This window comes from Dermacentor andersoni, chromosome 1 (assembly GCF_023375885.2).
Source record: "Dermacentor andersoni chromosome 1, qqDerAnde1_hic_scaffold, whole genome shotgun sequence".
Taxonomy (NCBI): domain Eukaryota; kingdom Metazoa; phylum Arthropoda; class Arachnida; order Ixodida; family Ixodidae; genus Dermacentor; species Dermacentor andersoni.
Window position 1 is genome coordinate 355,317,332 of NC_092814.1, and position 14,445 is coordinate 355,331,776.

Here is a 14,445-nt window from a genome sequence, read left to right on the forward strand (position 1 = left end):
CCTGGCGGCCTGGGGCACAACTGGAAGCATCCGAAGGTCCCGGCAAAGCATGAGTAGAGTGCTAACAGAACAACTTGTTTATTCTAGCATCGCAAAAGAGCGGCCGGTCAGGTCGACCGAAGTGGAGAGACGGGAGAGCACGTTACTCAACAGAAGAAATCGGAGCCTCTCTCTTGGCGTCCGGGGGCAGCTGCTCTTATACTCTCGGAGTCGAGGGCAAGAGGAAGGCCTCGTGACGAGACCACGTGACGGCGGGGCACGGACAGGCTGAGAGACACGTTGAGACGAGTGTAGTGACGCATCCGCCTAGCCGGCGCCGGTCAGACCTCCTCGCTTCACACTTGGGGAGTTCCTCTCCCTGGCTGCCGCGCTTTGACAATCGTGGGCACACATACACGCACACACGAAGACACGTGGCACTGAAACACGCCTGGACGCGCTTGGCGGGGAGGCTTTGCGGCAGCTCCGAACGGGCCAAAATGTCCGCTGCTTTGAACGAAGCCCCGGCGTCCGTTGCATCCGCGCCGGCTATACCGCGCGTCGTAGGCGAAACGTAACAGACCGCCCCACCGGGGGAAGGAGATCCCGATGGTCAGGGGACTGCATCCGCTGTCCGGAGGGATGTCGCTTGATGATGCTCATAACCGAAGTCGGTCGTCCTTCGGCGTTTCTTGAGCGCAGCGCACAGAGAAGGCCTCGTTCTCTCGTTCAGGTTCACACAGGACACTGCAAAGTGTCTTCGGGAGAGTTGACATTTTTGTTCTCGTTCCCGGCAAGCGTTAGAACTACGCCGAAATTCAACCGCTCAGTCAGCAAGCACGGCACAACCCTCACTAAGCCCTGCCAGGCTCTTTCCCCTTTTATACTACTGCCTAGTTCCTTACAGTAGTTTAGCAGCACTCAGAACGCGTCCACAAATCGGAAAATTGCACTAGAAAGCACATCATCACTTTGAAACACTACACAAAAGCAATATGTTAAAAATCCTGCCTCAGGAAGAAAAACATCAGTAACGAACAATTTTGAGGCTGATTCCCACGTTAGGGGCTTCGACTTAAGCCATCGGCGTTACCGTTGACACTCCCCTTTTTGTAACGCACCTCAAAGGAATATTGTTGCAAAGCGAGGCTCCAGCGCAGGAGGCGGCCATTTGTGGAAGAGATGGTCTGCAGCCATTGGAGAGGGCAGTGATCCGTCTCGAAGCATGCGAAGCGGAGAACGCAGCGAGCGACCGTACACTAGCTCAGCTGGCGAAAACCCCGTAGCCGCATGCGGCGCGGTCTTTAAGGCCAACGTCACCCCAGGCAGACACAGCTCCCAGTCAGTTTGTTGTTCAAACCACAATGCTCTCAACACGCGCTTCATGACGGAGTGGAGCTTCTCAACGGAATTCGACTGTGGGTGGTACACTGAGCTGTGTAACAGCTTTACCCCGCACCTTTCGAGAAAGGCTGTCGTCAAAGCGCTAGTAAACACTGTGCCCTGATCTGATTGGATTTCCGCAGGAAAACCAACTCGCGCAAATATCGACAGTAGTGCATTGACTATCTCAACTGAGCTGAGTTCTTTAAGCGGCACTGCTTCAGGGAACTTTGTCGCTGGGCAGATCACAGTCAAAATGTGTCTGTACCCCGTGGCTGTTACCGGCAGAGGTCCCACTGTATCAATAACGAGCCGTCTAAAAGGCTCCGTAATGATAGGTACCAACTTCAACGGCGCCCTGGTTTGCCCACCCGCTGACAGGTGTCGCATGTCTTCACAAAGTGGTCTGCGTCCCGAAAACACCCTGGCCAATAGTACTCTTGCAAGAGACGGTCCTTAGTTTTCTTAACTCCTAGGTGTCCGGACCACGAACCCCCATGCGACAAGCGCAACAGATCCTGACGGTAGCACTGAGGCACGATCAGCTGATCGAACTCCACTCCCCTGCGGTCTAGATACTTCCGGTACAGGACCCCACCTCTTTCCACAAAGCGAGCATTTTTCTTGGCGATACCTTCCTTGACAATGCAGCGTATGTTTTCTAGGCTGCCATCCTTCTTTTGCTCGGCTATCAAAGCCGCCCGGCTGACTTTTAGCAACCTATTAAGTCCGTCTGACGTAGGCGCGATGAGCAAATCTGCAGATAGCTCTTCTAACCTTCCCGTGTCGGGCATTTCCTCTCCAGTATCTGGTGCCTTTAACGCTACAGGCTCAATTTTATTCAGTTCAGACGTGCTCTGAATATCAGCTTGCTGCGCCTCTTACCCTTTTTCATTGTTCGACAACGTCGGCCCCGCAACTACCGCCTTTGCAGCGAGCTCCCGAACCTTCGATCTGGTTAAGGCCTGAACGCTAGCCTCACCAAACAAAAGCCCCTTCTCGCGCAGGAGGTGATCGGACCTGTTCGAAAATAGGTACGGGTACTGGGGGGGCAGCATAGATGACACTGCGGCCTCCGTCTCAAGCGCTCCGAAAAAGTCCTTCAATAAGCACTTTTGCTACGGGCAGACACACGCTATGAGCTTCCACGGCTTGCTTGATCCATGCGCACTCGCCCGTGAACATATCGGGTTCTACGTAAGAGGGGTGAACTACATCCATCGTAGCTGCGGAATCGCGAAGCACTCGGCACTCTTTCCCGTTCACGAGGAGGTCTCGCATGTAAGGCTCGAGAAGCTTCATGTTCTCGTCAGTGCTGCATAATGACAAAACACGACTTTTGTTTTTGTTTCTGGACACTGCGCCGAAAAGTGACCCGGCTTCTGACACGTATAAGAAACGCGCGCTTGCCTCGTCTCGAACCGCTCTCTGCGTTCGGCTTCGGCTGCCGCCGTCTCTTTACGTTCGGTCGGACTGCTTTCACTCGCATCCGCACTACGTGTGTCCCCCTTTGCTCTCATGGGCGTGAACTTCGGCCTCTCAAACTTGGAGCCAAATTCACCCTTTTGACCGTCCTTAGCTCCGCGAGCCCGACGCGTCACAAACTCTTCGGCTAGCTCAGCGGCTCTAGCCACCGTACTAACGTCTGGCCTATCCAAGACCCAGTACCGCACGTTCTCAGGTAACCGACTATAAAACTGTTCCAGCCCGAAACACTGCAGAACTTTCTCGTGATCACCCAACGCTTTCTCTTCTTTGAGCCACTCCTGCATGTTTGACATAAGCCTGTAGGCAAACTCTGTATATGACTCACTTTTACCTTTCTCATTTTCCCGAAACTTCCGACGGAACGCCTCCGCTGACAGCCTGTACTTTTTTAGCAGACTCGATTTCACTTTGTCGAAATCCTCTGCCTCCTCTCTATTCAAGCGAGCGACTACGTCGGCCGCATCGCCGGGTAACAAAGTGAGCAAGCGCTGTGGCCACGTTTCCCGAGAGAACCCCTGCTTCTCGCACGTTGGCTCAAAGTTAACCAGGAACAAACCAATGTCCTCTCCAAAGCTTAAACGGCCGCATCAGTTCAGTCATTTTGAACAATACTCGTTCTCCTGCACCGTGTGCCTGACTTCCATTACGAGCGCGTTCCATCTCTATCTCGAGACTCTTCATTTCCAAAGCGTGTTGACGGTCGCGCTCTTTTTCTTGTTGCTCTCGCTCTTTCTGTTCTTTCAGTTCGCGCTCCTCTTTCTCTTTCTGTTCTTTAAGTTCGCGCTCCTGTTTCTCTTTTTGCTCTTTAAGTTCGCGCTCCTCTTTCTCTTTTTGCTCTTTAAGTTCGCGCTCCTGTTTCTCTTTTTGCTCTTTAAGTTCGCGCTCCTGTCTTTTTGCCCTCTCCTCAATGGTCTCAAGGCATTCCGACAGCTCGTCATCCTCCGCTTCTAACTCAAGAATAGCCCTTAGCAGTTCTGGTTTTCTGAGTTTGTCTGAGACATCCAGACCCAACTCTCTTGCAAGCTCCAGCAATTTCGGTTTGCGCAACGACTTCAAATCCATGGCTGCTCTGAATGCTGCTTTCTCTACTGCCTACTATTGTCTTGCCGCAAACTAACCCGGCAGCAACGACAACCACAATTACCAGCTCTGTTTCTGACACTAACAAAAGCCTGGCAAAACTCAGAAGAAGAAAGTCCCGCACTCACCAAACCTCGCAGCCAAGAATTCAGCGCAGTCGTTCCGCTGCAGGCAACCAGTCATCACACAGGGCTCGTTGCACTGCTCCCGGATGGTCGTTGTGCTGCTCAGCATACAGTCAACCGCATATCTTCGCTGCTGGCCTCCGTTGTCGCGATCTCACCGCTGGCAGACAGTTGTTGCAACCTCAGTGCTGACGCCCGTTATTGCAAATGGGTCGCAAGCCCCAAGGGTAGCGTTGGCCTGGCGGCCTGGGGCACAACTGGAAGCATCCGAAGGTCCCGGCAAAGCATGAGTAGACTGCTAACAGAACAACTTGTTTATTCTAGCATCGCAAAAGAGCGGCCGGTCAGGTCGACCGAAGTGGATAGACGGGAGAGCACGTTACTCAACAGAAGAAATCGGAGCCTCTCTCTTGGCGTCCGGGGGCAGCTGCTCTTATACTCTCGGAGTCGAGGGCAAGAGGAAGGCCTCGTGACGAGACCACGTGACGGCGGGGCACGGACAGGCTGATAGACACGTTGAGACGAGTGTAGTGACGCATCCGCCAAGCCGGCACCGGTCAGACCTCCTCGCTTCACACTTGGGGAGCTCCTCTCCCCGGCTGCCGCGCTTTGACAAGCGTGGGCACACACACACGCACACACGAAGACACGTGGCACTGAAACCCGCCTGGACGCGCTTGGCGGGGAGGCTTTGCGGCAGCTCCGAACGGGCCAAAATGTCCGCCGCTTTGAACAAAGCCCCGGCGTCCGTTGCATCCGCGCCGGCTATACCGCGCGTCGTAGGCGAAACGTAACAGGGCACTTCCTACCCGCCGTGGTTGCTTAGTGGCTATATGGTGTTGGGCTGCCGAGCACGAGGTCGCGGGATCGAATCCCGGCCACGGAGGCGGTATTTCGATCTATTTATGCAAACTATAAATCAATATAGCCTTTCTTGGCCTATTGCTCGTCGTCAGTATGTGATGTGTGAAGAAGAAGACAAACAAGGCATTGGTAAAGGTTGTCTTGAGGCTGTGTTCGTTTTTTCAGGAATTGCAGCCTATAAGCTAAGACCTTTAATACTACTGGAAAGGCAAGCGCTGCGTCTTTGTCTTGGACTGCCAAGTTTTGTGGCTAACAATGTGCTTTATCTGGAGGTTGGAATTCTAGTGCACATTTAAGCAACTTACTGGCCTGACTTACCTGAAGCTTTACGAAGCATCCCTTTCCCGTTTGCAATCCGTTTTCATCATTTTTCCCTATTCATTTTTCAGAACATGCTGGCGGCGTTATCGAAAGCCACAAGTTGTTTTTGTTCAGGCGCTGTTATCAAACTTCAATTTCTTCTACCGTGGCTGATTTCTCCAAAAACAAATTCGTCGAATGTGAAACTGATTTTTATTATATTTTTCCAAAACATGCAAAACTTCTTCCAGCGCGCTTACTTGAAGGTCTCCTTCAAGATCATGTTCGTCAATTTCTGACTCACTTGGTTATTTCTGCGGACGCTACACAAAGTTTAGAGAAGGCCTGAGTTGGCATCTTTCCAAATCAGCTTAACTAGTCTTTTGCTCTCAGTCTCGCTGATTACACTTCAATATTTCTTGCAGAGTTTCTGGCAATTCTTCTGGCCATCAGAAAATTGAGTCAACGGAAATCTAAAGTAAATAATTGTTACAGATGAGCTTTCAGTCTGTACACATTTAACTTCTAATAATCGGTCACACCTGCTGAGTTCAATTTGTATGAAGTCCACTTTGTCTGGGTCCCCGTCATAGAAGAATCTTTTTAAATGAATCAGCTGACTCGCTCGCATCGACATCACTTACTAGTACGGTCTTAAATGTTCTTGCCGATTTATCTTTTAAAGCAGGCGTTAGGTTTAAACGCCTTTTATTTCTAAACTGTAATGAATCATCCCTACTTACCGCAGATGATTTTGGACATCTAAAATTTCGGTGGAACATGAAAATGCCTTTCACGACAATGCGAGGTGAAAGCGTCCGTTGTAGAGTTCCCCGGGTAAATTTTTATCTTCATATATTTGGTTTATCCATAACTAATCTCTGCTCTTTTTGTAATGAACCGGAAACTATTGACCATTTCTTTCCTTCTTGCCGCAGCTTCTCCTACCTGCGCAGAATGTTCCTCGCATTTTCGATTGGTAACCTGGGTTTACCCTTCAAAACGTCAAACATTCTGTCCTTTGGTGCCTGTCAATTAGGCACTAGCCATGAGTCGATGCATGATTGCTGCTCTGCACAAGTTCACAGAAGCGTCCGGAAATTTAGTTACGCTGACACTTCATTTTATTTAAATTTTTTTCGCAAGTTTATGCATAGGCCCTCTCAAAATTTGTGTTAATATTTAGTTGCCTAATGCTTCGTTTTGAATGCTTGCCTTTACCTCTTCTGGTATTTTGCTGGGTGTACTTTTCAATCAGTCCAGTGCGGCCAATCTCCCTCGTGGGTACGAGCCACGTTTTGCGGCAAGAACAACAGCGTTACTGCGTAGTACGCCGTTGTATCGTGCAGTATCATGCCGCCGAAGCACGCCAGCTTCGCTGTGGTATTTCCCAGCGCCGCGAACACGCCGTGGCGAGCGGACAACGACGACGCCGCCGACGAGGATTTGCCGCTGTTCGGAGAAGGCCGTTTCCAGCTGCTGGTAGCGGCCTCCTCAGTGCTGGCGGCCGTAACCTTCCTGCTGCGCTCGGCGAATTTTCGTGTTTTCACTCGGGAGGCGGACCACTGGTGCAGGCAGCCGGACCAGTTTGGCAACCTCAGCACGTCTCAGTGGAAGGCGCTGGCCATTCCACTGGAGCCGGGCGGCACTCGGGGGGTCCACTGCACCGGTCGTATCGTGCGACGAGTGGGACTTTGAGCATGCTCACCTCGAAAGCAACGTCGTGAGCCTGTGGAGCCTCGTCTGCCATCGGCGCTGGCTCGTTGGGGTGGCCGTGCTCACTTACACGGTCGTAGGCGCTGTGGGAGTCTCCTTGGCTGGCGTCGGCGCCGACGGCGTTGGCCGAAGGATGGGGATGAGCATCTCGGCTCATCGTGCTGCTCGCCGCACTCGTTGCGCTCCTCACGAAGGGCTTTACCGTGAGCGCGGAAAACTGGTTGCCGCTGCTGATCCTGCTCCGCACCGTGGTCTCGGTCACTGCAAGCTGCCTCATGATTGTCCTTTCCGTGCTCCTGTACGAAGTGACTGCACCTTCCAGGCGGCTGCTTTACTGCTACATAACGCCAGCGAGCTCGTTCGCGGCTGCCTCCATAATCATGATTATTATGGCTCATTTCAAAGTGAGCTGGGATGGCGTCCACGTGGTACCCCCATATCGCTGCTAGTAACCGCCTTCACCGTTGTTGACGAGTCCCTGTCGTGGCTCATTGCTTCATGCAAGTTTCTGGAGGCGGAGCATGTAGCCATGAAGGTCGCACGCTTCAATCATGTTGCCGCTGAGGACTGCCACGACTGGTTCAATCGACCGATAGACAGGAATGAAAGACTCAATAGTATGGAAGGTACCAACAAGATTTCTCTTATTACGTTCGCATCGGACTTCCTAAAGAAGTCGTTGCTTCTCTGCTATGTCTCGGCAGCCACAGCATTTTCATCGAACCAGCTGTGCCTGAACAGCATGTTCACCTTTATGAAACCCATTATGGTCAGCACCGTGCTATGTCAAATTCCGGTACTCGCTGGTATATATGCGCTGACCATCGCGTTTAGTCCGAAGCGAACTGCGGTCATGTCCAGCTTGATGTTGAGCTTTCTGACACTCATACTGGCCGCTATGTGCGGCCGGGACCTGAATCTACTCAAAGACCTCCTTGTCGTTACCGTCAACGGCCAACCTCGGCATCATCCTTCTCTTCTTGACGATGCAGTAATATGCGTTCACGATGCGATGTACCGCGGACTCGACATCAGCTGTGGTGTTGGTCATGGCTGTGGGTCTTTGGGCGATATACTGTTTTCTTATGTGCCCAGGTACCGGCGCGACACCATTTTAGCAGCCATCGCGGTATTGATGGCATGCTCGCCCGTGGACCTAGAATGTCTTCCACAGAACGCCGATAAGCCACGCGAGCCTCACCGTGAATCTGTGCCATCAGCGCCCTCAAGGCGGTATATCACTGGTATACCTGACGATGTGCGCCGGTCGATGCAAGAATCATTGGTGTCTCTACCCAAGGGTCCCCAAAGGAACGCGCAAGAAAAAGGAGCGCGCAGGAAGAACTCGCTGCCTGAACAGTACTCTGTCAGAATTTCGAGGGTGTCCCTAGGTTTCAAGTGATAGAGCAGTATGCAGTTTCTGTCAGACTTCAGTCGTGAACACGTCGCGTATATAGGGCCAATATGATAGATCGTTTTGTAACCAGAACTAGCGCGTAGGTCAGAACTGCCGTGGCTTCGGCCTTTGGAGAACAGATTCAATGAGCCTCCCTGTATATTGCTGTTTCTTCGCTCAGTATTCCCTTACAAAAAACATTATGCAATACAAGAAAGCAGCAGTCAACAAATGTTTACGTACATATTTGGCAATGAAGGCTAAGCAAAAAACGCAAGATCTCACGCTTCTTCCAATTTCTTAAATGGGCACTCTAGTTAAAAGTAAATGCATCCAGAGTTCTTAAAATACTTACAGCTGTTGCGCATAAACTGCAAAAGAGGACTAAAAACAATGCTTGCTTTTATTTCTAAGACGGGAATTTATTCCAATTAATTTTCAATTCTGATGCATGGACTCACTGCTCCGCACCATTAAAACATAGTACCTGTCGTATAGGTTTTTCTTGTGCCCTGTATTATTTAAAAAAGACTGCTTCTTCACCGAATCTTTCAGTAATTCGCACACAATATCACTTTGGTGAGTGAGTAGTTATCTCAGATGTATGTCTACCATCAAGATAACATTACTTACATGGGTACTACACTCCATCACTTTATCGTGTCTTAATCTCAGCGCGAAACAGCGCCTACAAATGCTAGCTTTTTCCGACATGTTGTTTTAGCTCACGCAAATGCAAAAGGAATACGCAGCCAAGCCGGCTTTGTTTACTGAAGTTAATGGAATACATAGTCAGGACGGCTGGCTAGAAGAACAAAGCGGCACAAGCAGACTGTACTGGCTACCTGCTGCTTATTCGCGCAGTGTCACTTCACAGAAATAAACAACCTGTGGAAATGGGGAAAAGGAAAATAAGTGCTTGGTGGCACACTTCGTTAATAGCGATCATATATCTGGACAATTATTATGCTTTATTCAAATTTCAAAGTCATCTAATCATCCAGGCGAACCCACAAACTTCGCCATATCTGACATGGCAGTAACGAATCATTCTGGTAATCATTGCGCTTCACGGAAGTATGCTTAAAATAATAAGGCACTAAAATATAGACAATATCAAAATTGGTCAGATATAATGGCCCCAAAGTGCGCTGCTAGTAGAATGAGACGTTGTAGTGGAGGGCTCGGCGTTAGCATTGTTCGTATGTTGTTCCTGAAAGTGCATCTAAAATTCAGATAAAGAATCGTTTGATTGTTTTTACACGCAGCCCCAGCACAAATGCGACCAATGTAGTTGAGACTGGACGCTGCGACCCAGCAGAAAAATGCCACAGTCATAGGACCACCGCGGAACGTTTGCCGACGAGAAACGAGAAACAGTAATAATTAGCGCATATCCTCCTTTGGGAGAGCAAACGATGTAATATGCTAGCACAAAACACGCGCTGATTGTTGAATGCGTTGACTCGTTCGGCGTATGATTGCGGCTATGTAGAAATGTAAGTTAGATATTGAACGGCCTCTGTCGAGTGCCAGTATAGTTGAAGGCAGGGATAGAGAGAATTTATTAGGGAAAGGCAAAGAGGTCGGCCTGACGTAGTACGCTCTGGCCTGCTACTTTGAGCACGGGAAAGAGGAAAGGGGCCAAAAAGTGATGAAAAATGATGATCAGAACAGGAAGAAGGGATGCGTGTATAACAAAACCACATAAGAGGGTGGTGCCTTTAAATTATCGAGTCTAATGCGGTACTCTTCATGTAACCCATAACAGCTCTATAGCTGTTGTTGCTCCAGTGGGGTCACACATTACGGACAAGAAAGTACTTTCAGACATCTGCCTTCCAGTGACTCACAACGTAAAAGCCAGCGTCTTCCGCTGTGACGTGTTGAGAGGGCAGTCGCAAAGCATGCAGGTGTTATGGAGTCTCAGACATCTGGCACAGCGTTCATCGCAAGCGGAAAGTTTTAATTTTTTCAGGGAGGGGGGGGGGGGGCGACCAGTTTTCATATATATATATATATATATATATATATATATATATATATATATATATATATATATATACATTGTCAAGAGCATTCACGAGTAGACGGGGAAAAGACGAAACCGTATGTTACAATATTTACAGGCGGCTGCTCCCGCACAATGGCTGACAGCATCTCACGCGGCATGTCCCGTCTTCTTTGTCTTCGCGGAGCGGACCGGTCCTCTAAGGGCATGTTCATACACGATGCCTCGTAACATCACTCCCGGTGGACTGAGCGCCGTCACGGCGCCTTCTAAAATCGGTCAGCACTGCGGGTGATGTAGGGTTTTAGCCACGACACATGGGCAACATCACTAGTAGACGCAAAAGAAGAAGGCAGGTGATGTGGGAACGGAGTGATGAGGTGGTCAACGCCATTGAGCTTGCGGAGAACTTTGTAGGGTCCGGTGTAGCGAGGGAGGAGCTTCTCGCACAGGCCTTGGCATCGAGACGGCGTCCAGAGTAGGACCGGAGATTCATGAGGGTACTCGAATTCGCGGTGCCGGTTATCATAGCGCTCTTCTTGGGAAGCCTGCGAAGCACATTGTCCAGAGTGAGCAATCTGGCGAGCTAGTCTGGCTCGAGATATGACGTCCTGAAGATGTGCGGTGGGTACGGGAGATGAGCTGGAAGGAGCGTCTCGAAGGGCAACGCACGGTTGAGGCAGTACAGGAAAAAGAACGGCGACTAGCCAGCGGTGTCACGCCGGGTCGAGTTGTAGGCAAAATTGACGTAGGGTAGGGTGGCGTCGCAATCACTAGGATGAGTAGAGACGTGCATAGCATATCCGTGAGAGTAGGCGCTCGGTAAGGCCGTTGGTCTGTGGTTGGTAGGCTGTCGTAAGACGCTGTCGTAATGCCGACGAGAAAGCGCTCCGATGGAATGTCGACAGGTTGAAGCAAGCCAGCCTGTGGAAGAGCAGGACGTTTGCGCCGTCGACAGCGCTCGCAGGCAGCAACGTATCGGCGCACAGAACGATATCAGCCAGGCCAAAAGAAGTCACGTGACTCATGGGCTTTTGTGAGGACCCGATTCGAGAAATCTAGACGGTTGTGCAGGTTCCTATGTTCAAGAATTGGTGCTGGTTAAGGTGGTACAGGTAAAAGGCCGAGTCATTTAGAATCCTCCAAACTGAGCACTTGGAAATTGGTACCTGGGCGGCCACATCTCGCACGCTAGCATGATGGTTTGAGGATATAAATGCTAAAAAATCGGCGCGTAGGCTAAGACGCAAAGATAGAGTCCTCCGACGCTGCTTTTGGAAGCTGCCGGCCGGTCTGTTTCAGGTTTTCATAATTTCTGATGATAGTCGATGCGCTTGGTCTGCCGTCACGCTGATATATATTTAGAGCCTTCCTCTTGCTGCTATTTGCAGCTCCCAAGGCAACGATCATGTTTTCTTTCTGCTCATTAGAGAAATACATGTCGACTAGGATGAAATAAAACGTACCTTTAAACCTTTGAACTGACGTTGTTAATTTGCTTTTGTGGGGATAAGTTTTGTGGCAAAAAAAAAAACCATCCGTGCACCTTATCTATGCTTAGACGACAACTATCACAGCTTGTTTCCAACTAACACGAAACGCGACGTGTTACTTCAGCCGGGACGCGGCAGCTCGATCACGATGTTTTCCTTTATTTCCTTTATTTCGTTCTGGCTAACTCAGAAGGAGCTTTTTCGCGGACACTGCTTTATGATGCCGGTGGGAACGCGGTCACGTTGCTTTTTTCATATTTCGCGGGGTTTATTTATCAGACGGAAAAAATTTGCGCTCAATTAGTACGTCGCTGAAACTACCACAGTTAGATGTCCCTTGGCAAGCGCCCACAAACGCCTCATTGACACTTTGATAATTAGGATAGTATGTCTCGAGATAGATAATTAATTACAGTGACCTAATTAAATCTCAGTAACGAAAAAATTACTGGCAGCTACTCCAGTGTACTAGAAGCAATATGCACTATATTTTCTTCGAGTAACGCATTGCTCTTTTTTTAAAATTTTGGTGAATAATATTTCATTGGGACGCCCTATATATATTTATGACCTCTCCATACAAGTTGCAATGTTTCCATCCATAATAAATATTATAAATTATTAGCATTTTTTTTCATGAGTCTAGCATTGTTTACTGGAAAGAAGCAATACTGAGACGCATATCATTCACGTGCATTTCACACGCCGTTTATAAAAGACTCTCCTGAAAGGGTAACTGAAGTCTATAGGTTTTTTCCAGGGTCAAAAAAGCACGCAACGCAGTTTCAAGCGAGGTGAACATAAAGCAACATATTCATTCTTAGGCTGAGGCGATGCATACCTTGAGAAATAATTTTTAATTGGCTACCCCCTTCTCTTTCAAAAATATAATAAACTTTGTCCTTTGTGTATATTTAATATATTGTGTATGTGCATTGTGTTTACAGTGGAAATTTACAACAATGTTGAAGTGAGAAAATACGGATGAGGCAGCTGCCGCAAATGCTTCTAATGCGCATGTCCTCCTTTTGTCAGAATTTGCAGAAATAAAGCGAAAGTATGAATTAAAAGCCGTGCAAGTCCGCGCCGACAATGATGCAGTAAGCTATTAGCCACAATAAAATTTAAATGAGAAGGTCCAGACAACTCAACTCTGGCAATGACATTTTAGGTGTGTGTGTGTGGGGGGGGGGGGTAGTCTTCGGCATCACCGGGGGGGGGGGGGGGGGGGAGGTCTGCCGGAAAACTCCGGAGGGGGCTCGAGCCATGGCGCCCCCCTTGTAGTCGGCGCCTATGGCGTTCATAGTTCAGGCTGTCCGCACGGCCAATCAGATGGGCGTATTATCGAGTGAAGGCGACACCCAGGAATGCTCTAAAGCATACTTGCTTCGCTCGGCCTGACTTTAGCAGGGATGCCAGAATCTATTTCCCGCAGGTGCCTGTACCGCTCGTGGTCTGGTAGAGCCCAGTAAGCTACTGTGCAATTTCGCATGGGCGAAGTGTTTGTTGACATCGTTCCGTGACTACGGTATCTTTACTTCGATGGCTTTAGAAACAGCCGTTCCTTCTTCCGCATGAGCTGGCTCGTTGCCGGCCAAGCTACAGTGCCCAGGTACCCGTTGGAAGGTAACTTAGTGACCAATCCTCTGGAAATAATCAATGATTTCCAGTGCTGATTTTGCGTCCGAAATTGTCCATTCACGCGGTGTCAGACAGGAGGCAAAGTGGGCAGCTTCAACAGCAGCCCAACAAATTTGGCTGCTGTCGAAGACGACTTGTAGTCCAATTTGTACAGCCGGGAGTTGCTGAACTGAGAGATCACCAAGGCCGCAGTCGAAGCGCATGAAGTCACAGACCAGTCTGCGTAAATGTGCCAAGAGAATCAGATTCGAAATGCACTGCAAGAGGCTATGTTCACCTTTAGGTCTTCTGCAAAGTACACAGAACACGAAGGTGAATTGGAAAGCATTCAATCGAATCGCTGACGAGAAAATTTATTCAGGATCTGAGGGAGCCGAGGCGGATCCAAAAGGAAATCCAGCGCCGCATCGATAGGTTACAATCGCAAAGTGGAAATCCTTTTGCGAGTCCTCGGATCCTCGTAAACCTCTGTCCCATATATGGAGAACTCTGCGTGGCCTACAATCGTCTCAGCAACAGCGTCAGCCTTTTAAATCTCTTGTCTTGCATCAAATCATAAGAAGCCAACAAACAAAGACACCGAGGACAACATACGGGAAATTACTTGTCCTTAGTAAGTGAATTAGAGAAATGATAATTGAATGCAAATGAAAGTGGTTGAAGAAACAACTTGCCGCAGGTGGGGAACGATCCCACGTCTTCGCATTGAACGTGCGATGCTCTACCAACTGCGCTACCGCGGCTCCGTTTTGCCACCTAACCCACAACTAACCCACTTTTCCACAACCCACAACCTTTCCCACAACTAACCTCACAAACCTTAGCTGCGGATATGGAACAACATTCCTGCCGCAGGCGCAACGAGTACGTGATCTTTTTCGGTGAAGGCAAGTGGTCAATAAACCCACAGGTGCCACCTAAAGGCATCAATGTTGCCGTATTCGGGACCATGCCTCCTTTACCTCCTCA

General features: G+C 49.5%; 1 non-coding gene across 1 annotated transcript; it reads right to left on the minus strand.

The window, feature by feature from the left end:
* Positions 1-14,147: 14,147 nt before the first annotated feature.
* TRNAE-UUC (transfer RNA glutamic acid (anticodon UUC)) lies at positions 14,148-14,219 on the minus strand. The gene has a single exon. It is a non-coding gene; the product is annotated as a tRNA-Glu (tRNA).
* Positions 14,220-14,445: the final 226 nt, after the last annotated feature.